This window comes from Choloepus didactylus, chromosome 25 (genome assembly GCF_015220235.1).
Source record: "Choloepus didactylus isolate mChoDid1 chromosome 25, mChoDid1.pri, whole genome shotgun sequence".
NCBI classification, from domain to species: Eukaryota; Metazoa; Chordata; class Mammalia; order Pilosa; family Megalonychidae; genus Choloepus; species Choloepus didactylus.
In genome coordinates, this window is record NC_051331.1 from 10,286,044 (window position 1) to 10,312,226 (window position 26,183).

Below are 26,183 nucleotides of genomic sequence, written 5' to 3' on the forward strand. Positions count from 1 at the left end.
AAACAAACAGACAAAGGTACCTAGTGTTCTTTTTTACTTCAATTGCTCTTTTTCACTCTAATTATTATTCTTGTTATTTTTGTGTGTGTGCTAATGAAGGTGTCAGGGATTGATTTAGGTGATGAATGTACAACTATGTAATGGTACTGTAAACAATCGAAAGTACAATTTGTTTTGTATGACTGCGTGGTATGTGAATATATCTCAATAAAATGATGATTAAAAAAAAAAAAAAAAAAAAAAAAAGAATTGGGGTAGCTGGTGGTGGATACCTGAAACTATTAAACTACAACCCAGAACCCATGAATCTCGAAGACAGTTGTATAAAAATGTAGCTTATGAGGGGTGACAGTGGGATTGGGAATGCCATAAGGACCAAACTCCACTTTGTCTAGTTTATGGATCGATGTGTAGAAAAGTAGGGGAAGCAAACAAACAGACAAAGGTACCTAGTGTTCTTTTTTACTTCAATTGCTCTTTTTCACCCTAATTATTATTCTTGTTATTTTTGTGTGTGTGCTAATGAAGGTGTCAGGGATTGATTTAGGTGATGAATGTACAACTATGTAATGGTACTGTAAACAATCGAAAGTACAATTTGTTTTGTATGACTGCGTGGTATGTGAATATATCTCAATAAAATGATGATTAAAAAAAAAAAAATAAAGAGCTGATCAGATGAAAAAAAAAAATTGTTCACTAAAATACTTGGTGATTTGAAAAAAATATCATGTGTTGAACCTTATGGAAGCCACTGAAGAGGACATAGAGGGCACTCAGCATATAGATTCATTAACTGCAGTGCTGTTGGTACTATCTTTTATACAAAATTTTACAATACTCTCCAAAGAAGGGAGATTTGATTGGAAACTATTAAATAGAAGATGGATTAATGAAGGTCATAGTTTTCTTCAAAATAGTATGCAGAGAAGCAAACAGCACAGAGCATTATGTATGACATCAAGAAAACTTACATCTCAATATAAAACTATATGGAGATACAGATTTATTATCAAATAATTCTACCTAAGAATGTATGCTATTTTAATTGTCAAGTATTAAACACTGGACATTAAGCAAAAATGGGAACTCCACTCACTTTAATAGAATGCATCAACCTTATACCCACATTAGTCAAGAATGTTCTGAATTACATTATTCAGAACCTAGGAGGATGTGAAGAAAGAGATTATCTCATTAGTGAAGAGATTAATCTACATTGACCTTGTGGCAATAAAACTGGGAGTAAATGTCCAGTAACTGGAAAAGCAGTTTCATCTCCTTACTTAGAATTCATTCCTTTAAAGAATGGCAGTTATGCAATTATGTCTGATAATATACACTATAATATACCTCCATATCAATCCTCATTTATCACTGTCAGTGATACAGTACCATGCTTTGAAAAAATGTTAAAGAACCATTTGCCCAAAGAGCAAAAGGTAGTTTTGGGTAATATTCAAATACCCAAAATACAACTGAGGTTACCACACCTGGTTGGAATCACAGTTAAGCTAAAAAAGATTAATGTCAAGGTCACTGATACATGGGCTAGCATTGAAGAGCAGATAGAAGATACAAAGTCTGACCTTCTCAAACCGGATTTACATGAAGGGGATTCTCCACAGTGGATCAAGCAATTAGGGGCAGCATCAGAGGATGCCTGGCCTGCTGCTACCTCAGCCACTACCAAAGGCATTTTTGGTGGAATAATTGACACATTAACATACACTAAGCCAATAGTCATCCTAATAATTATTAGTATACTTATAGTATTGATTTTTAAGATTCTGATGTGGCTTCCAAATTCTTGGAAAAAGAAGGAAGAGTAAGTGACCATGGAGAGGGATAAAGGAAATACTGGATTTACAGCATCTTCATAAAAACTTACTACAAGGCCTTAGTAGTGAAGAATACAAGTGGAAACTTCAATCTGCTCTATTAACACTGTATGTTCCTCATAGAGTTATAGAAAATATTTGTTCTATGATATTGAACCCAATTCTGAGTGCTTCCTTCCAATAAAAATGGGATACAGCACCAGGTTACTATTCAAGAGTTAAACATACACTTAAAAAATTGTCATGATGTATGTTTTGCCTTGCCATCACTTATTCCTTCCATTAAGAGCTCTAGGGTATCCAAGAACACCCAACCAGGCACCAAGATTTGCAAACAAGCAGGAATGGCACCTGATACTGAGCCTATATATCCCAGCACCAACTCTGTTTCCTCTGCTGAACAAGCTACCACATCTGCTGACCATTCTGATCTGCCAGAACACCTATGAAGCCAAGAAGGAGATCCTGTATCCATCACCATGGAGGAGATCTTCCAGAATGACAATCTCAATAGACTTCAACTCACCATGGCTTGGGAATGTAGTAATGACATTGACCCCACATGGAACTTTGATTTTTCTTTGCTGTAAAAATCCCACTTTCTGTGGTGGAAAGTTTAAATCTAAATGTAATCCTAAACAATGTTTTGCTGTAGAATGCAATTACTGCTATTTGAAATTCCCCAGAGGGAAACAAAGCAATTATATGGCATTTGAATTTTGACTACCCTGAATTAGAAAAAGCAGTAACAGAATACTGTAAACGTCTTTTAGATTTCAGTTTAAGAACTCTACTATGAGAACATATGAATCAAACAGTTTCTATTTTGAATAAGTGGACTACCGACCCTAATCAAATACATCCTACCAACAAGTATTGCAAATTTCTGAAAGGAAAGAATTTCAGAGATCAATTCTGATTAGCCCTTATGAAATGAACATAGGAGAACAAGGAGAGTCAGATATTAACCAATTTAATGATGGAATGAGTTATATAGAATTAGGAGACAGAAATGAGCAGGAGAGGATATCAGCATAATATCTCTACTGAAGAATTTGATAATAAGAACACTGATTCCTTCTATGTGTATCTCAAATACCATCTGATGTTTTCTGTTCTGATAGTGAAGAAACAGTTATTCCTTTTGTTATAGAAGTAAATTTAACAGAAATTTAACCTGAAGACACTCAAGTACAATTTCCAAATGACAAAAGAGGAAAGCCTTATGATAATAACTGGGACAGATGATTCATATCCTTCAAGTCCTATATTAGAAGACTATACTGAAGGAGAAGCTAAAACAGTTAAAAAAAGTGTGACTACTTTCAGGATGCAGAAATCTCCATCTTCTTAGATATAAGTAACATGTAATCACCTGGTCCTCTGTAAAACAGGATGGGTTGCAGGTGTTACTTTAAACATAGATAAATCACACAATGTAGCATGGTTCAATACAGTCCTAATCAAATGTATGTTTATCAACATGATGTAATGGCTAAACTAACCATAGAATAAAAGGAGAAAAAATATATTAAGAAGTTAGAGACAAATTATAGTAATCTCTTTTCTAATTTTTAGACTTTATATAAGTAAAATATGTTATATTGCTCTCACAGAAATCATAGCTTAATTAGTAAAAATATTATCAGGAGAGTTTTAAAGACATTCAAGGCTAAGTCTCTGATAATGTGGATACCCTTCTTTGATTTTTAACCACCCTTAGATCAAGTCAGTTTGCTTTGTAAGTCACTCATGTTCATTATGCACACTTTAATGTAAAAATAGAATATGACTTAATTAAAGGTACACTAAATCAAGATGCTATAAATTTTTTGTAACTCAAAAAAAGGGGAGCTCTCTGATCTCAAGTCCACTTGCATCTGGAGAAGTGGGGGCTCCCAGGCTTGGTAGTGTATAAATTAATTTAACACTGTAAATTTGTTCCTTTTACTTTAGGTGCTCCTTTAGTAAAAAAATGTATTAAAGGTGGAAAAAAAATGAATCAAATACCTAAATACAAGGGCCAGGACTATAAAACTCCTAGAAGAAAATGTAGGGAAGCTTCTTTAGGAACTTGTCTTAGACAATGGTTATCAAATTTTACATTCCAAGCACAAGCAACAAAAGAAAAAATAGACAAATGGGACCTCATCAAAATTGAAAACTCTGTGCATCAAAGGACTTTATGACAAAAGTAAAAAGACAACCTACTCAGTGGGAGAATATATTTGGAAACTACATAGGTGATATGGATTTAATATCCAGAATATATAAAGCAATCCTACAACTCAACCATAAAAATCAACTCAATTTAAAACTGGGCAAAAACTTGAAGAGATATGTCTCCAAATACGACACAGGCTTAAAGAGTACAAGGAAAGATGCTCTATATCACTAGCTATTAGAAAAATCAAACAAAACCACAATGAGGTACAAGTTCACCCACTTTGAATTGCTACTCTTAAAAGAAGAGAAAATTACAAGTGTTGGACAGGATGTGGAGAAATAAGAACACTCATTCCTTGCTGGTGGGAATGGAAAATCATACAGCCTCTAGGGAAGTCAGTTTGATGAATCCTCAGAAAGCTCTGTATATGCACTACTAGGTATATACCCCCAAAGAATTCAAAAGAGAGACTCGAGTAGATATTTGCATATAGTATCCATAAATAGCATATTCACAGTTTCCCAGAGGGAGAAGCACACCAAGCATCATTCATCAACTTATGAATGGATAAACAATGTGGTATATATACACAATGAATATTATGCAGCCATAAAAAGAAATGGACTCCTGATACATATGAAAATATTAATGAACCTTGAAGACATGTTATGTGAAATAAACCAGACACAAAAGGACAAATATTGTAAAACTTTCTGATATGAAACAATTAGAATAAGCAAGCTCTGAATCAGAATCTAGAATATCAGGGGATGGAGAGGGGTCAGTAACAGGGAATTAATGGTTAAATTATACAGAACTTCTATTTGATATGATGGAAAAGTTTGGATAATGAATGGTGATAAAAGCAGCACAACACTGTAAACATAATTAACAGCACTGAATTATATATTTGAATGTGATTAAAAGGGGGGGGAATTCTAGGTTCTCTACATGTTACAAGGATAAACATAAAAAAACTAAAACATGGGACTTTATAACACAGTGAATCCTAAAGTAAACGATCAACTGTGGATAATAGAATAATTAAAATGTTTTTTCATCAATTATAACACACAAATTGGAGTAAAACTTTCACTGTTTGCAAGTGATTTGATTCTATATGTTGAAAACCCAGAAAAACCTACAGCAAAGCTACCAGAACTAATCAATGATTACAGCAAAGTGGCAGGCTACAAAATCAACATGCAAAAATCTGGTGTTCCTATAAACAGGTAATGTGCAACAAGAGGAGAAAATCAAGAAAGAAAATTCCATCTACAATAGCAACCAAAAGAATCAAGTATTTAGGAATAAACTTAACCAAGGTCAAAAAAGACATATATAGAGAAAACCACAAGAAACTGCTAAAAGAAATCAAACAGGAACTAAAAAAATGGAAGAACACATTGAGTTCATGGATTGGAAGATGAAACATAGTCATGAAGACAATTCTACCAAAATTGATTTAGAGATTCAATGCAATACCAATTAAAATCCCAACTTGCTTTGCAGAAATGAAAATACAATAACCAAATTTATTTGGAATGGCAAGGTGCCCCGAAGAGCAAAAACATCCTGAGAAAGAGGAATGAAGAGTAGCATCTCACACTACCTGACTTTGAAACCTAATACAAAGCTACAGTGGTCAAAACAGCATGGAACTGGCATAAGGATAGATATACTGAGCAATGGAATTGAATTGAGTGTTCAGAAATAGACCTTCACATCTTTGGATAATTGATCTTTCATAAGGCGGTGAAGCCAAAGCAAATGGGACAGAGATGCCTCTTCAAGAGATGGTGTTTGGAGAATTGAATACCCATTTCCAAAACAATGAAAGAGGATTCCTATCTCACATGTTATACAAAAATTAACTGAAAATGGATCAAAGACCTAAACCTTAGTTCTAAGACCATAAGACTGTTAAAAGAAAATGTAAGGCAATATCTTAAAGATCTTGTGATAACAGGTGGTTTCCTAGATCTTACACCCAAAGTGCAAGCAACCACAGAACATACAAATGGGATATCCTCAAAATTAAACACTTCTGTACATCAAAAGACTGTCAGAAAAGGAAAAAAGCAGCCTATGAAATAGGAGACAATATTTAGAAACTACACATCCATATTGTTTTTGTAACATTGTTGCAACTTTCTTATAAGTTTGAAATAATTTCAAAATATAAACTTAAAAAAATATACTCATGAACATTCATATATTTATCTCTTGTATTTGGTCATGGGTTAGAATTTCTCTAGGGCATTTCCATGTGAGAACTGTAGTTTCAGGCACCTACTATTTCTATGAGATAATTCAATGTGTTTTCCATGGCAATTAAATTTATTTTACACACCCACCAGAAGAGTATAAGAGTTCCTCTTGTGCCACATCCTTGCCAGCACTTGAAAATGTCACACCTCTTGACAAGGGAAGTGGCTGTCACCAGAGCCAGAACCTTCACCACCACAGCCTTCAGAGCCTGGGCCCCTCAGAGCTGCCACTGCACCAACCCCTCCCCCCACCCTGCCTTCAAGCAGAACCACACCTTTGAAAAGTAGATGTGCAACGCCTCTGAAAGCAGCACCCCACCAAAATACTGGTGATAATAGAAAGATACAAGGGTGAGGAGCAGCTTCCTGCACTGGATAAAACCAAGTTCCTTGTACCGTATCATGTCAACATGAACTAATCAAAATAATTAGACAGTGCCTGCAGCTGAATGCCAATCAGGTCTTATTCCTGCTGGTGAATGGCCACAGCATGGTGAGTGTCTCCACACCCACCTCAGAAGTTTGAGTGTGTGAAGGATGAGGACATCTTCCTGTATATTGTCTACACTTCTCAGGAGATGTTTGGAGTGAAACTGGTGTAAGGCTGGCAGAAGCATCTCTCCTAGAATTTTTAAAAACCTTACACCAAGGCAAAAATAAAGGATGTTATCAAGTGAGCTTGATCAATCATCTCACCACAGGTCATCCAGACAGTAGTGTCCCCACCTAGTTGCAGGAAGTTGTATTTGTATTTCCAGTAGAAAAACAGTTCCAAATGAGCACATTCAGCTTTGGAAAACTCTATTATTTAACCTAGGCTTTCTTGTTTTCAAATTTTAGAAGTTTTAAAATAAAATACTTTACCTTTTAAATTGCCAATAAAAGAGACCTTCAAGTTATGTTAATGCACTTTTCTCCCCAGTAGGAACTTGCAATTCAAGCAGTAATGAAAGGTGTTCAGGGAGGCATTGCCCCCTCTTTAGGTTCAGAACCTGTTGACTTTGTATGGAAGGGGTCCCCTGGGCTGGACACACCTCCACAGGAGACTCCTGAAGCATGTGTGGTCATGCATAACCCCCCAGAAAGTCATTTGCCATCATAGTTGGTGCAAAGCTGGGTGCATGGGGAGTATGAAAACAACTCCAACTCTGAGCTGCTGGTCAATATTCCCGGCTCCTAACAGGATGTTGGCCAAGTCAGGGCTCCTGCAGCTGTAGGAAGTTTGGTAAAACAGTGAGCTGCTGCTGCTTTGGTTTGTTCTCTAGACAACTATTTGCAGAAAAACACCATGGCTTTGTAGGAATCTTGACTAACTTAGAATTTTGGTCTCTCTTCTAAAAACACCAAGAGAAAAAAGGAGTGAAATTTCTTATTTTGAATTTTCTCTGAGACCTCAAACTAGTGCCTGATTTGCTAAATAAACAAGCAGTTGTATTACTTTCATAAGGACAGTGATAGAAACTAAAACTCAAGCACCAAACTTCAGATGTATGCCCTTCTACCTTTTTGCTTAAAACTATAGTTGATTCATGTTATCTGTTGAGTGCACCTAAAATATGGTATTAACTATTTCTCACATTTTTTTAAGAGTACTTATCACTGTTAGTTGGAACTGTCAGAATCCCTTCACTCTTAATTGCATGTCAGTTGTGAATAAAATGTAGAAATGGAGAACATAGCTCTTTACAAATGTTAATGTCAAGAACTAAGCATCTTCCAAATCCTGCCTAGAACAAGTGACTTGATGATTCCCACTACTTGCATGGGTTTACTATTTACTATTTTTGTGGGAGTATCAGAACAATCACAGGTATGTTAATTTAGAGTTCTGTGTAGCAGGTCAGTCTATTCTGTGTCTTTGGGTGTGTGTGGAATGCCTGTATATCTTGTCAGGAGCTGCCTGCCTTCATGCAGGGAGAGCAGGCATACCCCTGGGGTGCCCTTACCAAGCCTTGAAGGGACCCACCAGCTCACCTCCCCACACTACATGCATTTGTCCACATTGCTAACTATGAGTATGTATATTTTTGTCATATTATGTAAATTCTCCATCAGCCTGTCTTGTTTGGATTGTATTTATATCTGACATTCTTGCAACTACTGTGTGATCAATATGATTCCTATAAGGAAGAAAAAAACACTGTAAGACAGTTACAGTCTTAAGGCCATAAAATGTCCGAGGTAATGCATCAACAATCAGGTAGCTTCACTGGAATATGACCAATGGCAACTGGAAAACCTCTGTTTGCTGGGAAGGATGTGGCTGGCATCTGCTCTGAGTTCTGGTTTCAAAAAGGCTTTCTCCCACGATGTTACCCTCTAGGCTGCAGTTCCTCTTCAAAACATCACTCTCAGTTGTTCTTGGGGCATTTGTCTTCTCTTAGCTTCTCCAAGCAAGAATCTGCTTTCAACAGCTGTCTTCAAACTGTCTCTCATCTGCAGCTACTCTCTCAGCTTCTGTGCCTTCTTCAAAGTGTCCCTCTTGGCTGTAGCAAGTTCACTCCTGTCTGATCACATATAGTGCTCCAGTAAACTCATCAAGGTGCATGCTGAATGAGCAGGGCCACATCTCCACAGAAACTATCCAGAGTCATCACCCACAGTTGGGGGGGTGGGTGCATCTCCATGGAAACTCTCAAAGAATTACAATCCAATCCACACTGGTACATCTGCCCACACAAGATTACATCAAAGATAATGGCATTTTGGGGGACATAATATATTGAAACTGGCAAATGGGTATATTGTCAAGGATTTCTAATGTTCCATTGATTGGTTTGCCTGTCTGCAAGGGCTTTATTTGCATGTTATTGCCTTTTCCTGGAAAGCTGGTCCTGCAGGTCTTGGCTTGGCTCACATTTCCCTACATGTATGTCTTTGCACAAAGGGGTCTTTTAGATAATTTTAATCAAAACTATTTCTCAACCTCATATTGCTTTTTATCCCTTATCTCCTTTTTTAATTCTTCTATCCTTAACCCCTATCTGATACTTATATTAATTTTTTGCTTATTGTCTGTATCCTACACTAGAACGTGAAGCCATGAGAACTGAGACCTTGTCTACCTTTTCCATTGGTGTATGTTCAGAAACAATGAAACAATGTTTGGAACATAGTAGGCATTTAATGAAAATGTGTTTAAGGAAGAGGTAGAGAAATTGATATAACATTTCTCTATCATTTATGAAATGAGGAATCTTGGACAAGTTACTTAATAATTCTGAATTGTACCTTTAAATTGTCAATATTATTTTCTTCTTTAAGGCCAAGGCTTAGAGGTAATAGATGTAATGCACCCACCATAGCACCTGACACATGGAAATGGTTTTTGAAAGCTACACGACAATATATTTACTCTTCTGACAAGAAGAAACAAGACACAACTTGCCATGAGAGAACTCAAAATGTCAATATGTGAATTATCTTGAGAATTTTGGAATCTTCATCAATGATAAAAACAATGAAAGAAGAAAAACAGAAGACAGTACACTCTGTTCTAGCTGAAACAAATGAGGAAATATTTTATGAGACTAAAGTGTTATCTCATGGAGAAAAAAACTGGAAAAAGGGAACTCAGAAAGATTTTCTCTCTCTTCTCATCTTTGCTTTTTATCTGCAGTCAGTTTAATTCATCTTTTTGCAATTGTCCCTGTTGTGACAAAAATTTGGCAACAAACAGCTGCAGAGTTTCTTGTTACATATCGAGACTAACAGAAAGAGGTTGATGTTACTTTTCTGGACCTTATTCCACATTCTTATGGAAATGATTGATTTGACTATTTTGGTTTATATACCCATCTTTCAGCAAATCAGTTGTGGCCAGAAATCAAGGATTGTACTGTACATTGTGGCTCCCTCTGGTCCATGCAGGTAGGGAGAGGAATTGTCTATTCCCCAAAATGTTAAAAGGGATGGGGTGATAATAAATAGGTGTTCATTTCAACTACATTTATTTTTGTAAAATAGTGTCTCATCTTGAAGTATCAGCCCAAGAAAAAAACCATAGAAGGAAGGGGTAGTATATTGAAAGCCTTCCCATCCCTAGTTAACCAGCTGGGAAAATTCAGAGCAGTCATTCTGGACATTAAGCAGGAGAAATGAAATCATCTTATTTTTTGCTGTTTTACAGTCCTGTGATTCTGTCCTTTCAATCATGGGTTAAATTTCAGGATATGTTGATAGATATAAATAAAAATTATTTCCTAGCTTCTTGAAAACAATGCACATAATTTTCCTAGATCCCTTATCTAATTCTCCAATTATATGATTCTACAATTAATGAGTAGTTTCCAACACAAATCCCATGGTTAGAGAGAAATCTGCAATTTATTTCTTCTCTAACATTAAAGAAAGACAGAAACTGTAACTCTGCATGACTCCAAAGGCCAAGGTGCTGAGAAAGATATATTTTTATTTCCTCACTTCACCTAGCATTTTTCAGGAGGGTCAATCCCCATGGTGACAACTAGGAAACTTTGAAAGTGCCATAACCAATTAAAGTAAGTGCCTCTTCTTTCTGATAGTAAGTACCCATTTTACTCTGTATATGCAATTTGACTTCTGTCATAAATCATCTCTCCTGAATGTCAGTTTGTGGAAACAGACACATTTGCTTCATTTGTCTCATTCATGGAAAATTTCAGCTCCCTGAAATCTCATCCACATGGTACTAACTACTTTTCAATTTGTAGCCCTCAAAATTAAAAGGCAGTAGTTGCAGACCAGTGAAGCACCAAAGGAAGTAAGATTTTGAAAATGATATAGATAGCAAATCCATTAATATAAAAAGAATAAAATAGTGAGCTCACAATTGTACTCCAGTAATGTAATGTAATGTAGGCCACATTCCCACAAAAAAGGGAATGGGGAAGGGACCTCATGCTTCTCTTTCTGAGTAACAACTAGATATGGTATTAGGAAAAGTTGAATTACAAATGTTATCTAATTTAACCTTGTGACAAAATTTCTCTTTTAATAATGAAGAAGAGGGAGGATTATGGGAAGATGGTGGAGTAAGGAGCTCCAGGAATGTCCTTCAACCAAGTCTATTGAACAGGCAGGGACTCTATGAAACAATAATTTTGAAACTCAAGTCTAGAAGAACAATGTACAGCAATCCAGGAAGAACAGATAAATCATGGTAAAGAACTCTTAATAACTCCGTCAGAATGGTGGCTATAGTTCCTATCCCCCACCAGGGTCCTGTCCCTAGCTAGCTTGCAGTAAGGGATAAAACATTTCTCTTCCCCAATAACAGAGGTGGGCATGACTGATCAGTGATCATGACTATGGACTGGTGAATTTGGATCACTGACAGCTTGGCTCTGAGGGCAGCTATACTTTCAACCCACTCTGGACAAAGGTGGTGGCAGCCATTATATCCACCCTTCTGGAACATGGGAAACAGGGGTAGAGATTTTTTTAATATTCTTTTTACTGAGATATATTCACATGCCATGCAGTCATACAAAACAAATCATACATTCTATTGTTCACAGTACCATTAAATAGTTGTGCATTCACCACCAAAATCAATCCCTGACACCTTCATTACCACAAACACAAAAATAACAAGAATAATTAAAGTGAAAAAGGGCAATTAAAGTAAAAAAGAACACTGGGTGCCTTTGTTTGTTTGTTTCCTTCCCCCATTTTTCTACTCATCCATCCATAAACTAGACAAAGGGAAGTATGGTCCTTATGGCTTTCCCAATCCCATTGTCACCCCTCATAAGCTGCATTTTTATACAATCATCTTCGAGATTCATGGGTTCTGGGTTGTAGTTTGATAGTTTCAGGTATCGACCACCAGCTACTCCAATTCATTAGAACCTAAAAAGGGTTGCCTATATTCTGTGTTAAGAGTGCCCACCAGAGTGACCTCTCAGCTCCCTTTGGAATCTCTCTGCCACTGAAGCTTATTTCATTTCTTTCATTTCCCCCTTTTGGTCAAGAAGATGTTCTCCATCCCATGATGCCAGGTCTACATTCCTCCCTGGGGGTCATATTCCATGTTGCCAGGGAGATTCACTCCCCTGGGTATCTGATCCCATGTAGGGGGGAGGGCAGCAACTTCACCAAGCTGGCTTAGCTAGACAGAGAGGGCCACATCTGAGCAACAAAGAGGCATTCAGGAGGAGGCTCTAAGGCACAATTATAGGGAGGCCTAGCCTCTCATTTGTAGCAACAGTCTTCCCAAAGGCAAGACCTGTGGAAGAGGGCTCAATGCATCAAACCAACAGTCCCAATGTTTGTGAGCACATTAGCAACCATGGAGGTGGGGCAGGAGTGGTAGAGATTTAAAGATGTTGCACTTCCTCAGGGCTCCAGGGGAACTAGTTGAATGGCAATATTTGCTGGGTAGTCCAGGAAGACTCAGCTATGGGGAGTTGTCAGAGAAGCTCTTTGCAACCTTTCTGATCTCCATCCCCAGGGCACTTTGGGGCTGGTCTGCACCCTTGTTTTGAGCCTCTGGCCCTGTTTTAGCTGGGAGAAACTGACTTGAGAAAGTTCTCTCAGGTATGCCTCCCTCTAAGAATTTTTTCCACCAGGCATAAGTAGCTTGAGACAATGAAAGAATTGTAAAACAAACTAGAGGGACAGTCTGGGAATGTTTTGGACAAAATCCTGCCAGAATGAAATGCCTGAGAAAAGGAGGTGTGTCTCCAGGGAAACAGAGGGGACAACCTAAACAGGAGAACTCCAAAACAACTAACAAGCAAAAGCCTAAGATAAGACAGAGCCTGGGAAAGAGGAAAAACCCTGCACACTTCATTCATGTTGGGCAGATCTTTCTGATAGGAGGGCTGAATCCAAAGAAAATGTGTTTCATTACCAGCTGGTTACAATACAAACAAACAGATATCTCAGGGAATAAATCCCAGAGTTAACATTTTAAAAAACTAAAATGTACACTGAGCAACAAGAGTGCAATACAAAGAAAGAAATAGGAAATGATAGCTCTTCCAAAGGAAAAGGATAAAAATCCAGAAAAGATAAATGAATAAGATGAGAACGTAGATATATGGAAAAAAGACTCAAGAAATAATCTTAAAAATGTTCAAGAATGATTGTATAAAAATGTAGCTTATGAAGGTTGACAATGGGATTGGGAAAGCCATAAGGACCACACTCCCCTTTGTCTAGTTTATGGATGGATGAGTAGAAAAATGGGGGAAGGAACCAAACAAAGGCACCCAGTGTTCTTTTTTACTTTAATTGCTCTTTTTCACTTTAATTATTATTCTTGCTATTTGTGTGTGTGTGGTAATGAAGGTGTCAGGGATTGATTTTGGTGATGAATGTACAGCTATGTAATGGTACTGTGAACAAATGTACGATTTGTTTTGTATGACTGCATGGTATGTGAATATATCTCAATAAAATGAATATTAAAAAATGTTCAAGGAGATGAAGGAAACTACAGAGAAGAAGACTAAAGGATATGAAGAAAACAATGAAAGTCATAGAAATTTTAAAAAGGAATGAAACAGAATGTGGTGGTTTGGAACTGTATGCACACAGGAAAACAATGTTCTGAAAGTGAATCCATTCCTGTGGGCATAAACTTATTTTAAGGAGGTTTTCATGAGGTTACTCCAGTTAAGGCCTGGCCCAAGGTGGGTCTTAATCCTCTTACTGGAGTCCTTTTTAAAAGAATGTAATTCAGACAAAGAGAGAGAAAGCCACAGAAGGAAGAAGCTGAAAGCAAGAAAACCCAGAAGGGAACAGAGATACCAATAGATGCTGCAATGTACCTTGCCATGTGGCAGGAGTCCAGGATCCCCACCAGCCAGCATTCAGGGAGCAAGCACTGCCCTGATGACTCGATCTGGACATTCTTTTCACCTCAAAACTGTAAGTCTGTAAGCTAACAAATTCCAATTTTTTGATATCTCTTTTTAGCAAACTTCCACTACAAATAACAAAAATCTGGATACAGCTTTTGAATTGTGTGATGAAAAGAGGCAAGAAGAATTGTAAGGTTCTTGAGAAAAAAGGCCTAGATTGCTTTGAAGAGAGTAATAGTGGAAATATAAACACTAAGGGAACTTCTGATGAGGTCTTAAGAAGAATTGATGAATATGATGTCACAAACTATTAGAAAGGTTACCCTTGCTTACAAGTCAGCTTTTGAACCTGATGCCTGATGAGGGTGGAGGTAAGAGCATGGCCATCACCTCAGTGATTGAAGATATTGGATCCTTCACCCCAGTGTTTGAAGAGACCATGGCTGCTGGGCAAGCACTTGGAAGTTTGGGGCTGCCCACCCATCTGCCTGGAGTCCAGAGGTCATTCTGGAGGTAATTCTTATGCATTATGTAGATATCTCTTTTTAGTTCTTAGTATATCAGAATAGCTAGAAAGAAATACCTGCAACTGTTGAACTGCAAACCAGTAACACTGCATCTAGAAGATGATTGTACACCTAGATAGCTTACATGGAATTACCATGTGACTGTGAAAACTTTGTGGCTCACACTCCCTTTACCCAGTGTATGGACAGGTGAGTAGAAAAATGGGGACAAAAATTAAATGAATAATATGGAGGGATGAGGGGATGGGATGATTTGGATGTTCATTTTTACTTTTATTTTTATTCTTATTTTTATTTTTTTGAGAAATGAAAATGTTCAAAATTATGGTGATGAATACACAACTCTATCACGGTACTGTGAACAATGCATTATACACTGTGGATGATTGTATGGTATGTAAGTATTTCTTAATAAAACTGAACAAAATGAGGAAGAGATTAAGATACTGTCAAACAAACCTGAGGTACCTCATCATCACATATCTGCCCTACAAGCACTGATAAATGGAGTTCTTCAGACAGACAGGAGATAACACTAGATTGTCTTCCAAAGTGGTATAAAGAAACAAAGACCTGTTGTCACAGGAAAATAGCTCTTCTGAAAAATCTGATAATAAGGATACTGACTCCATCTCTCTATACTGCTCTCATATACCACCCAATGCTTTCTGTTCTGATGGTGAAGAATCAGTTATTCCTACTGATCTAGAAGCTTATTTAAAACAATCAATTTTGATATCCAAGTGATAAAAAGTAGAAAGCACTATAAAAACTGGGACAGATGATTCATATCACTCAAGTTCTATATTAGTTTATACTGAAGGAGAAGCTAAACAGTTAAAAAGCTGTGAATATTTTCAAGAAAGCAGAAAGGCCCACTCAAACTTCTTAGATACAGATAGATAGCAGGTAACCATCTAATCCTCTCTGTAAAAAGAAAACAGGATGGGACTGCAGCTGTTACTTTAATCATAGAAAAGTTTTAAGTAATGTAGCAATGCTGAATAGAGTTCTAATCAAATGTCTATCAACATGATGTAATAGCTAAACTAACCAGAGAATTAAATAAGAAAATATATTAAGTTAGAGACAAGTAATAGTAATCACTTTTCAAATTTTTAGATTGTATATAAGTAAAAAGTAAGTTATGTTGCTCTTACAGAAGTCATATCTCAACAAGTAGAAATATTTATAATAGTGTTTTGCAAACATTCAAGGCTAAGTCTCTGATAATGCTGTGGACACTCTCCTTTAATCTTGTACCACTCTTGTATCAAAACACTTGTGAATCACTCATGGATCAGGACACTTTGTGGGTCACTCATGATTCACAACACATCATTTACCACATATGGTTTAAATGTCAAAATATAATATTAATTAAATGTTCTGTAAATCAAAAATGCTATATATAATCTGTAACCCAGACAAGGGGGAGCTCTGATTTCATCTCCAGCTGCATCTGCAGGAGCATGGGCTCTCAAGCTTGGTAATGTATCAAATAACTTTTACATTGTAAACTTGTTCCCTTTACCTCTAGTGCTCCTTTAGTAAAAATGCATTGAAGTTGAATTCTTGCCTCGTGAGCTCTTTACTTATAAACTAATGCCTATCTCTATGCTCTTATTTGAGTGGGAGGTTACTTGATGAAGCCCAAATCAATTGAATCATGATCTGATAAGGCTTAGGCCTTTCCTAATGGAGTGCATAGGTTTGAGTTGTAAAGAGACCAACCCATGAAAATTGGGGCCCAACCTGGTGCTGAAGACAAGAGCAATTTTAATTTTGTACCTTGGTTAATTTTCCCTAGGGACTTTAGGCACTAGCAAACACTTAAAGATTCCAAGGACTTTTGGCTTGACTGTGAATCTGTTTCCTAAATTTTTGTCAGCATCTAGGTCTTTTATACTCCACCGATACATGACATTTGCAGTGGGCAACTAATTTCTTGGGATGCATTACCATATAATAACTTAAAAATAGATCTATATATTTTATGTCTTTATTGGCTTCAGTTACTTGACCATGTTTTTAAATTGTTTTGTGCATATGCAAATTAGTAAAAGCATCTCAAGTCTGTGCAGGCAGGTGCCTCTGCCCTTTGTGCTGATGTTTGCAGTGGGAGAGGCACTATTTGCTACTGAATATTTTGCTTTCTGTAGGATGACACTCAAGATTGTCCAGCACTGCTGCCTGATAGGGACTTAGTTTCTCAATTGTGTGCCACTGTCCCCCTATTGCTGCAATAGAGTAAGTATATGTGGGGAGTTCAAAGTAAACTGTTTCTCATAAGAGTTAACAAGTGGTTACCACTGTCATTGGGCCAGCAGACCATTCTCAGTCTACAGTGTCAGTTTGACAAAAAAGTCACTGGTCCTATATTTTTCAAAAAGGCTTGTACAAGTGCCTTGTAAGTCATGCTCTGCTTTTCATGGACAGACGGGTTACATTTTTCATGGGATCAGGGAGCCCAAGGCTGAAGCTGATATTAATTTGCCTTTAACCCTTGAAAGGCAAGTGTACATTATGTCCATTTTAAAGGTTATTTTTTCATTTTCCATTATGGCCAGATATAGAAGTTTGGCAGTCCATCAAAAATGTGATATTGACAGTTGACAATAGCCAGTTATACCTAAGAATTCTGATTTTCTTTTTGTTCTTTGTCATGGCCACTTGCCAAAAGGCTGAGCCTACAAAGTCTCTTGTGGAGCTTTACTCCCTGAACATTTCTGGACAAGACTTGCATTTTTGAACCTTTGTGGTAACATAATTTTAATTATACTGCTGTTTTATTTCTATGTCAAGTTCTTCTCATTTGAATACAAAGTTTTTTTGAGTATTTATTGGGATGCAATAAATGGTATTATTTAAAGTTAAATTAAGTATATGCATCAGAAATACTGATGAGAGTATACAAATTAGGTACTGTGGGATGTATATTTTCTAACATTGGATTTATAACTCTTATATTCTACACAAAATTGTAAATTTGAATTCCTGGTGTTATAAGTCCTTATTCTAAAATGTTTTAATTGGTGGCAAAAACGTTCCCTCTTCTCTTCATCTAAGTGGATACTGTTTAAACATGTTGGAATCATGTTTGGTCACAATCTTAAAGTGATTTCTTAATACAATTCTGGCTCACCTGGAGGACACTTCACAGGTCTTCTTCCTTAGGCAGTTGTGGCTTGCCTGGGTCTTTCAATTCAGTTTGTAGGCATGCTCCTAGAGGTGGAACTTCTAAATTCAGAGGGGGGGCTTACAAATAAATTTCTAAGTCTACTGACCTTATTCCAATTTGACATTGCTGATGCTGTGAGAAGTGTTAGAAAGAAAGCTGTGCCTGAAAGAGAATAAACATTCATCTGATCATGGAGAAGAAAAGAATTTATTCATGATCTTGCAAGAACCAGCATGCAACCAAATGTGGTGGCTATGCACAGAAAAATAGAAATCAGCACAATTTATCTCTAAGTGTGGCAGGCAGATCCCTCCCATTTCCCCATTGGCTGGGTATTCCAGAGATTACAGCCTTTCCAAGAGGTCTAACTAACTAATGTGAGTCCCATTCACCACAATTTTACCCATACAAAGGGCTGGCACCAATTCTAGGCTTAAATCAGAAGCCCTCTCCTTCCCCCTAACTGTGGAGCCAGATTGAGCTAGTTTTGTTTATTTTCCATTTGTCCTATTCACCTTCACCTTTATGTGAAAGCTAAACTTAACCCCTGCCTTATAGAAGTCATTAGCAACTTCAGACATGCCCATAACAAGAACTGATTCCTTTAAGTGCAATTAAGTCTCCTGTTCACCAGAAAATTTACTAATTTAATAAGTTCTTACACACTTGGAATGAGACCAAGGTTCTTTGTGGGTGATCAGGATGGTTCTTTGGAAATTGCTTCAAGACCCCATCACTAAAGTTCACTACCCTAGCCCCCTGTCAGATGTGGACACTGGGTTGCTGGAGTCCCTTGTTTACCTTTGCATCAAGCTGGGCCATTCCGATTCCAACATCACTCCCCCCAGCAATATACATATGCTGGAGACCCAGTAGTTTCTTTTGGGTTCCAGTGCTTTTTAACCTTTGGCAGACTCCTTTAGCTGATGAAAAGTTTTACTCAGGACTGTTTTTAAGACATTAGCATTCAAGCTAGCTTTTTAGGTGGTAGCTTTCTTTCTGTCCTATCCTTGAGCTTCATCATGATTACACAGCACTTTAAATGTAATTTTCACCAGTGCTGATAAGGGTTAATTTAAGACTACCTTAACTTTTTGTAATTTCTGACAAATGTTGGGGTCACTCCAACAAATAAAACACTGAAGTACATTGCATTGATTTACTGGGTCCTCTGGGCTTATATTCATATATTTAAGTTAAGCTTCAAATAATCATTTTAAAAATATTGATGGATTTGCACCCAGCTGTTAGGCAACCTCCTGAATTTTATTCAAGTTATTTTGTTTAGGAACTCCATTTCTTAGTCTCACAATTATGCATGATTTACAGTGATCTAATTTTGTTCTGCCAGCTTGTTTACTTGGGTCCCCATAGGGATTTACTTGCAGATTAGCCAGATTTCCTGGGGCATGCACTGTATTTTCTGGTTTATCATCAGTTAAACATCCTTTTTAATTCTAATTCTCCTTTCTTCTGAGGTTATAGCACACTTAACAAAGTTGGTATATCAGCCCACTTAAGACTATGCAATACAAAAATTAAGTTAAAGAAGTTTTTCATATTCCTGAGATCCTCCTGATAACTGGGGATCTAGTTCTTCCAATTGTGTAGATCTGAGGTAGAGAAAGGAATTTGCTCATACCTTGTATCTACTTCAGCTGCCCTTGTGGGAAAAGACACTGTCCCTGCCTTTGCCCTCCAGAGGTAGAGATACTCTGTCTGAAGTTCATATCACTCATGATATGAGGTGGGAAGGCCATTTCAGGGAATTCATAGGCATGAGGGGCTTGAGGGGATTGTTCTCAGTTTTTGACAAGGTGAGAGGGAGAGGAAGAGGAGGGTGTGGCCAAGTTGTAGGCTCCATTGGGGAAGGAAAGGGAGGTGCAAAAACTGCAACTCTACCAGGAGGGGGAGGGGGAGCATGGGACCCACAAGCATGGGCCTAGAAATCCCAGCCACTACCATTTCTGCCTGGAGTTCAAAAGCCTCAACAACCTGGGCCCGGGAATGTTAACCAGCACTGTTTTATACTGGGGCCTAGAGCTTTCATTTGTTTCCTCTAGAGGTTTTAAGGAGAGGCTCAGGGTTTGGCAGGCAGTTAAAACTCCATGCCCAAAACATAATCCCAGGAACTTTTTATTATGAAATAGAGCCATGAAACACTGCATATATGGACTTTTATCTTATTCATTCTCTTACAAAATACAGTTAGTTGTAAAATAAGATTATATTTTATTGATCCCTGGCTTGGCCACCTGTGGCCATACTGAGGCTGGCTTATTTTGCATAAACTTTTTCTGCATTTTATTGTCATGGGCTCTTACCCGAATTGTTTTTAATCTTTCAGAATGCTATTTAAAGGTTAATCCTTCTTAATTTTCTTAGATTTCTCACTTATGTTGTTTCCCATTTTAAAAAAAACACTTTTCTGATGACTTGAGATAAAACACGATGAGACATAACACAAAACAAAATCTAAACCAAACCACACAAAAAAAGACCAGGAATCAGTGCCAAATCCTAGGCAACCAATTCTCAATGGCTTCATGTGCCACTCAGCACCCAAATAACCAAAACCTAAGACCCAAATTCAGTGACCTCCCTTAATGACAGGGGCTGCTTCCTGCCAAACCAAGTCTCAATGGATAATCCACCATGCCTGGGGCTGCACCCGCCAAAAACAGCTTTGGTATGAATTTATGTGCCTTTGAGCACCCAAACCAAGTGTGGTCTCCCACTTACAGCTCCAGAAGTTTATGTGTCACTGAAGAAGAAACAAACACCCTACAAACAGAAGATAAGACCAAGAACCAGAGAAACGAGACCAAGGCTTGCACAAGCACACCAGTCACCCACACTCACTCACCAAACCTGTTTTCCGCGGCAGCAGCAGCCCTTGGGGTCCTGGGTGAGGGGGGATGGCTAGAAATCCTCTCGTCCAGCTCTCGGAGGTGAGTCTCTCTGTCGGCCACGGAGCTGAGGCTCCCGAATGTCCCACCTCGGGGGTCCAGGAACCCACAGAGCAGAACGTTGTTCAGACCTTGTGTCCCGCGTTCAGCGCCAAGACTGTGGAAGGGGCACTTCCGGGATCTGGGTCCTCACTCGGCGCAGCCAAATGACGTCACACCGCACCAGGCTGAGGAGGAAAATATGTTTAATTCACATTGGTCAGAGGACAGAAGATTTTCTCAGTCTCCTCAAAGTGATTCTTCGATTGGCTAAACCCATTAGAAACAAAGAGAGCTAATCACCTTAGTTAACACATAACAGGAGAATTTCAGTATTTTATCCTATTTTATTTAGGATTTACACTGGGAAAGGTGCCTTGCAGTCTAGGGAGAGAGAGGAAAGGCTCATTTCTATCTGGGAGGTTTCAGACAATAGATTAAAGCTTATTTACGTTTTGGGGAAGGCTGACATTTACATATTGTACAGTGTTTATAGAATGTGCAGCATGTAGCAAGAGGTACACTTAATTCATTTTTCATTGCTCACACATGCATATGCATTTGCTTCATACCAGAATGGTGAAATACTGCAAAAAAAATTATGTAATTTTAGTCATCCATATACATGCATTGATATATGCATTTAAAACTAGCATTGACCAATATAGAGAAGGATGGTAAAATCATACACATATTAATTTTTTTTACTTTTCTTTATTTAGAAAGAAAATAGCAAATAAAAAGTTGTGAGATAGACTGCACAATAAATGAAATAGCTTTGTGTTTTACTATCTTTAATAGTACTTTTCTCCTACATTTTTACAAGGTGCCTCACATTTTTATTTTGCACTGCATTCTGCCAATTGTGTAGCCAGCCCTGCCTCCCTGCCATGGTGACTGGTTCAAAATGGGCATATGGTTTATTCCAGGCCAATGAGACTGAGACCATGATTGCTGTTTTCTGGAGCAAGGAAGCATGCAAACTGAGAGTATATATATCAGCAGTTTCTGGTGATCATTTGCCCTGAATATAAAAACATCCTAGAGGTCAGTTAAGCCCAGAGATGGAAAAGTTTCTTGATAGCATCTTCTGAGCACCTGAGACCGGCCAGGCCTAATCATAATAAGTTCCCTTTTTGCTCAAAACAATTGGGATCAAGTTTCTGGTATCTGCACCCAAAACATTCTTGCTATTGTAATCCCCTTGCCCAAAGGTCTTTGCTCCATCCCTGCCACCTTTGCCTATGTAATAAAGGTGATACTGAGGAGTTTGGCATTCATGTCAGACCCATTTTGCCAGTATGCAAACTGCATAATGAACATATTCTGGTCAACCCAGTTTTCTTTTGGCTATACCTTCTTGTCTGGGCCTTAGTTTCACAACCCTCTTCTCCACCTAGAGACCCTATATCCACATTGATATAGATGCAAATCCACATCCTGTGCTTCACTGCCCACCTGGAATTTTCATTCTCCAGAAAGACTTCCCTGTTTCTTCTCTAAACCATATTCTTCCTCTCCATTTGCTTTACAATTTGTTACTAATATACACTTGGTGTTATAATAATTATCCATCTCCCCTCACTAAACTAGATATGCTTCAAATGTATCTATTTTCAAATTTTTTATGGTGCCTAGCACAGGTACTAGTACATACTTGCTACTCAAAAAAACATTAGTTGATTTGAATACAAATTGAAGGCAAGGCACAACAGAGAGAAATTGAAACTACTCAAGAAGGCAGTAAGAAGAATAAGGAGGCTTGATGAGCTGTGTTGGACCTCAGAAGTAGGCTGTTTTATGTCATTCTTGATTTAATGGTTCTCTAGCCTATGGCAGTACAAAATAAATGACATTAAAGTGTCTTGCTTTCCATTCCCACTTATAGGCCAAGTGTGAACTGGATTGAAGCCTTTCCACATCCTATCCATTTATTCCATCTTGCCTAAATTTTACTCACAGGTTCCCCCCAGTGAATGCTACAAGGAGACAAACTCTACAAACCTCGGCTCTTAGTTTTTCATATCACAGTTTTCCATTTCTTAGGCAACAACTAGCACTTGGATATAGAAAGTCTCATGTTGTACTCTAAAGGTTTTCACATTTAACAGAACTATAAATTCAAAGACAGCAAAATCGTACCATTTCATTTCTTCTATCTTTCCCTCTCCTTTACTTCTGGAACATAGAAATCATCCAAAAAACACTAGTCAAAGTTTTGTCCTTGGACAAACAAATGTAGAAATCTGCAGGCTTATAAAAGATGTGTGTAGATAGACTGGGGTGGGTTGAGGGATATGGCTGGGATACTGACATCTACTAAGGGTCCTGAAATGTGGACACGACATACTTCTTCCATACAAATATTTATCTGCTTTGTGCTAGGATTTTTGCTAGATATCAAAGATACAATGTTAAAATTAACAGAAAAATATCTTTACTAAAATGGAAGATTTCAGATTACTGGAAACATATATGTAAACTAAAAATTTGAATATATATATGGCATGTTTTATGATGTTCAGGGTGTAATACATCTATATAATGATGCTTTGAGATTTAAGGAAGGTTTCACAGCAGAAGTGAGGTTTGAGATGGAGCCTGAAAGATAAAAGTATATTGGTAGATGCTTGGAAGTTTTTTTAAAAAATAGAAATACAGCTGAAGGACAAAGATAAAAGGAGAACAGTAGCAGGCAGTAAGGCTAGAAAAGCAAGCAGGGGCCAGATTCAGGGTCTTCTGAGCTATGTTTAAAATTGTAGTCTTTATCATAAGATCAATGGAAAGTCATGGAAAGGCTTTAATAAGGGATATGGCGGCAAGAAAAACAATTTATGTTCTGAAAAATTATTCTGCCTAGCTTGTAGGACTGACCTGAAGAAGCACTTGAGTGGGTGGGGGCAGCTCCTTTTAGGGTCCATAAGTGGTTCAGCAGAGTAACATTGGTACCTGATCCTAGACAGTCATAGCATTAGGAAGTATATGAACTGAAATATAATTGATAGAACTTGGTGATGATTAGATATGGGAGACAAAGTATCTCCTTCAGCTTCTACTTCTGAAGTTTGCTCATTGGAGCCCCATAATGTACCCAGACAATAAAACATGCCATCCCCCCTGCCACTACCACCACCACCACCACCACCATACACACACACAATTGATATAGGTAAGGGAAAATTATTTCACTTTGGACATGCCATTGAGCCAACGAAGTAGAGATCTTGAGTAAGCATTTGTGAGATTAGCAGCTAACAGGAGAGTCAGGCCAGTACATGCAAATCTAGCATATTCACATTTAATTGACCACTAAAGCCCCAGCCATACTGGAGATTACCTGGGAACAGAATATAGTTCTGAAGAGATCTTTGAACAACTTGATTGCCCACAACTTAAACACAACATAGAGCTGCAAAGCAACTTCTCCTATGAATGTTTGTGTAAATATTTTTGAGTTATTTTTATATTTAACTAGGAATGACAGTGCTTTGAGGGCTCTGTCTTTGGTTTTCTTTTTCACATTGGTTTGATTTCTCAACCTCTTAGAGGTAATTTTTTTTTTCTCTGACATAATTTCCACCCAAACACACACAACACACAAGCAAGTCTCGCACATTTTAAAAATTTATGATAAAGTTTAAAATTAACACTTCTTGAATTATTTTAATTTTTTAAAAACGCATTTGACAGTGATCTGAAGTAAGTATCTCCGTTCAGACTCTAAAATTTTTAAATGCAAGTTAATTAACTCGTGAGCCATATTGGGAAATAACATTAAATGGAAGGAAGACACAGAGTTGTCAATATAAAAAAATCCAGAAACAAAATAACTGCTCACTTTATGTAAATAAAGTGAAAGGTGAAGAAAGAAAAACCGTTATTAAAAGGTGTGGAAAAAAAAAAAAACCAGAATATACATATCAAGTGATTTGTCTTTTTCTTGCCCCCTTATAGTATAGGGGAGAAAATAGATAAAAATGATATTAAGTGATTTTCCCCAAAGTCACAAAATCAGTAATGACCAGAGCCATCATTCGCATCAGGTGGGTCTTGCAGAGACCAGGGCTGTCTTCATGACCCTCCCCCATCTTTATTCCCTGTGAGTTCCTCTGTTAAAATGAGTCTCTGCTCTATCATGTAGATTAACTGAAGGGTCATTATTCTAAATACGAAAGAGGTGTGAAACGGGAGTCTTACATTTGTAATTTCCTGTTCTCACCACCTGTTTATCAGTTAATTTAAAAAGCAATAATGACTTCTCTGAACCCTGAGCGCTGTCGTGAAGAAGGTCGGCGCTTTGCGGCGCCGCGAGGAGAAGCCGGCGCGCGAGGCGCATGCGCTCCACGCCTGCTCTCAAAGTCCGGCTGGGGGCACGGGCAGAAGCTGTTTTCAAACCTTCTTCGGGGTCGATTTCAGCCCGGGAAGTTATCGAGTGGCTTTTTGTCACTTTAAAAGCTCTAAGTTTTCTCATTCATTGCTAGCTAGTCTCACTGAAAGCACTTTATTCAATATGAAACTTCGGGTAACTCAGAGATGCACGGCCAGTCCAGTAACATTATCATAAACTAAGAATGGTCAGTACAATCCCAACTTCTTTATCCTCGTCACACACACGGTATTCTGAACAAACTATTGCTGTCGGTTAACATTTGCTGCAGAAAAATTTCTGTCTTTACCACTTCTCACTTCATTTCCATTATTTTATTATTATTATTTAAAAGGTTTCCTATCATACAATAAACAAATACACTTCTCAATAACCCTTTTGTAAAGTCATTCTGAGAATGTTGTTTACCTCCGTTGCTTAGTTAATAGGCACGCCTGGATGATTTCTGCCCCCTACTGGAGGCACATCCTAGTCTCCTTTTGCCAAAAGCAAACCAAGTAGTTGGAATAGTTGAAGGTTAAAGTGTGAGCTCTTTAAGAGAAAGTGTAGGGGGAGAAAAGGAGAGAAGAAAAATATATGCATAGAAAGAATAATTGTGAATCTCCCAACTTAGAGTTTTTGTTCATAATATATACACATGTATAAACATTTCTTCAGTGCTGACTAATGACTTTGCTGATCACTTGCATTATTTCATTAAATCCTCAACCCCCCCAAACAACTATAAAAGTAAAAATAATAAAAATAACCCCATAAGAACAAGGACCATATCTGTCTCATTTACAGCGATTCACTAGAATTGCTTATGATCTATTGCAGATAACAGCAAACGAGATTACAAATTTATCACCTTATGAAAACAGAAAGAACTAAGGAAAGATGCATCAAAGAGACCTAAGGCATTCTAATACATGCAGCAGTGTCTTCAGAGTTCAGTCAGCACAATTCAATTTCCAAGTGGCCCTCACCTCTAATTGCACACTTGGACTGGATGAGGACTAGATTCTGGAAATGGAAACCAGACCTAGATACTCCCACCATTTCAGGTACTTTCTGAATATCCAAACCAGAT

At 37.7% G+C, this 26,183-nt stretch overlaps 1 protein-coding gene across 10 annotated transcripts in view; it reads right to left on the minus strand.

Moving 5' to 3' along the window:
• Positions 1-26,183, minus strand: part of LOC119520537 (zinc finger protein 596-like) — an 803,197-nt gene that overhangs the window by 762,246 nt on the left and 14,768 nt on the right. For 4 of the 10 annotated variants that reach the window (XM_037818455.1, XM_037818454.1, XM_037818457.1 and 1 more), the window contains exons 2-3: positions 20,643-20,912; positions 17,883-17,938 (exon numbers count right to left, since the gene is read on the minus strand). The gene's annotated coding sequence lies outside the window, so the exon portion shown is untranslated. The other 6 variants (XM_037818462.1, XM_037818461.1, XM_037818463.1 and 3 more) reach the window with 3 other exon arrangements.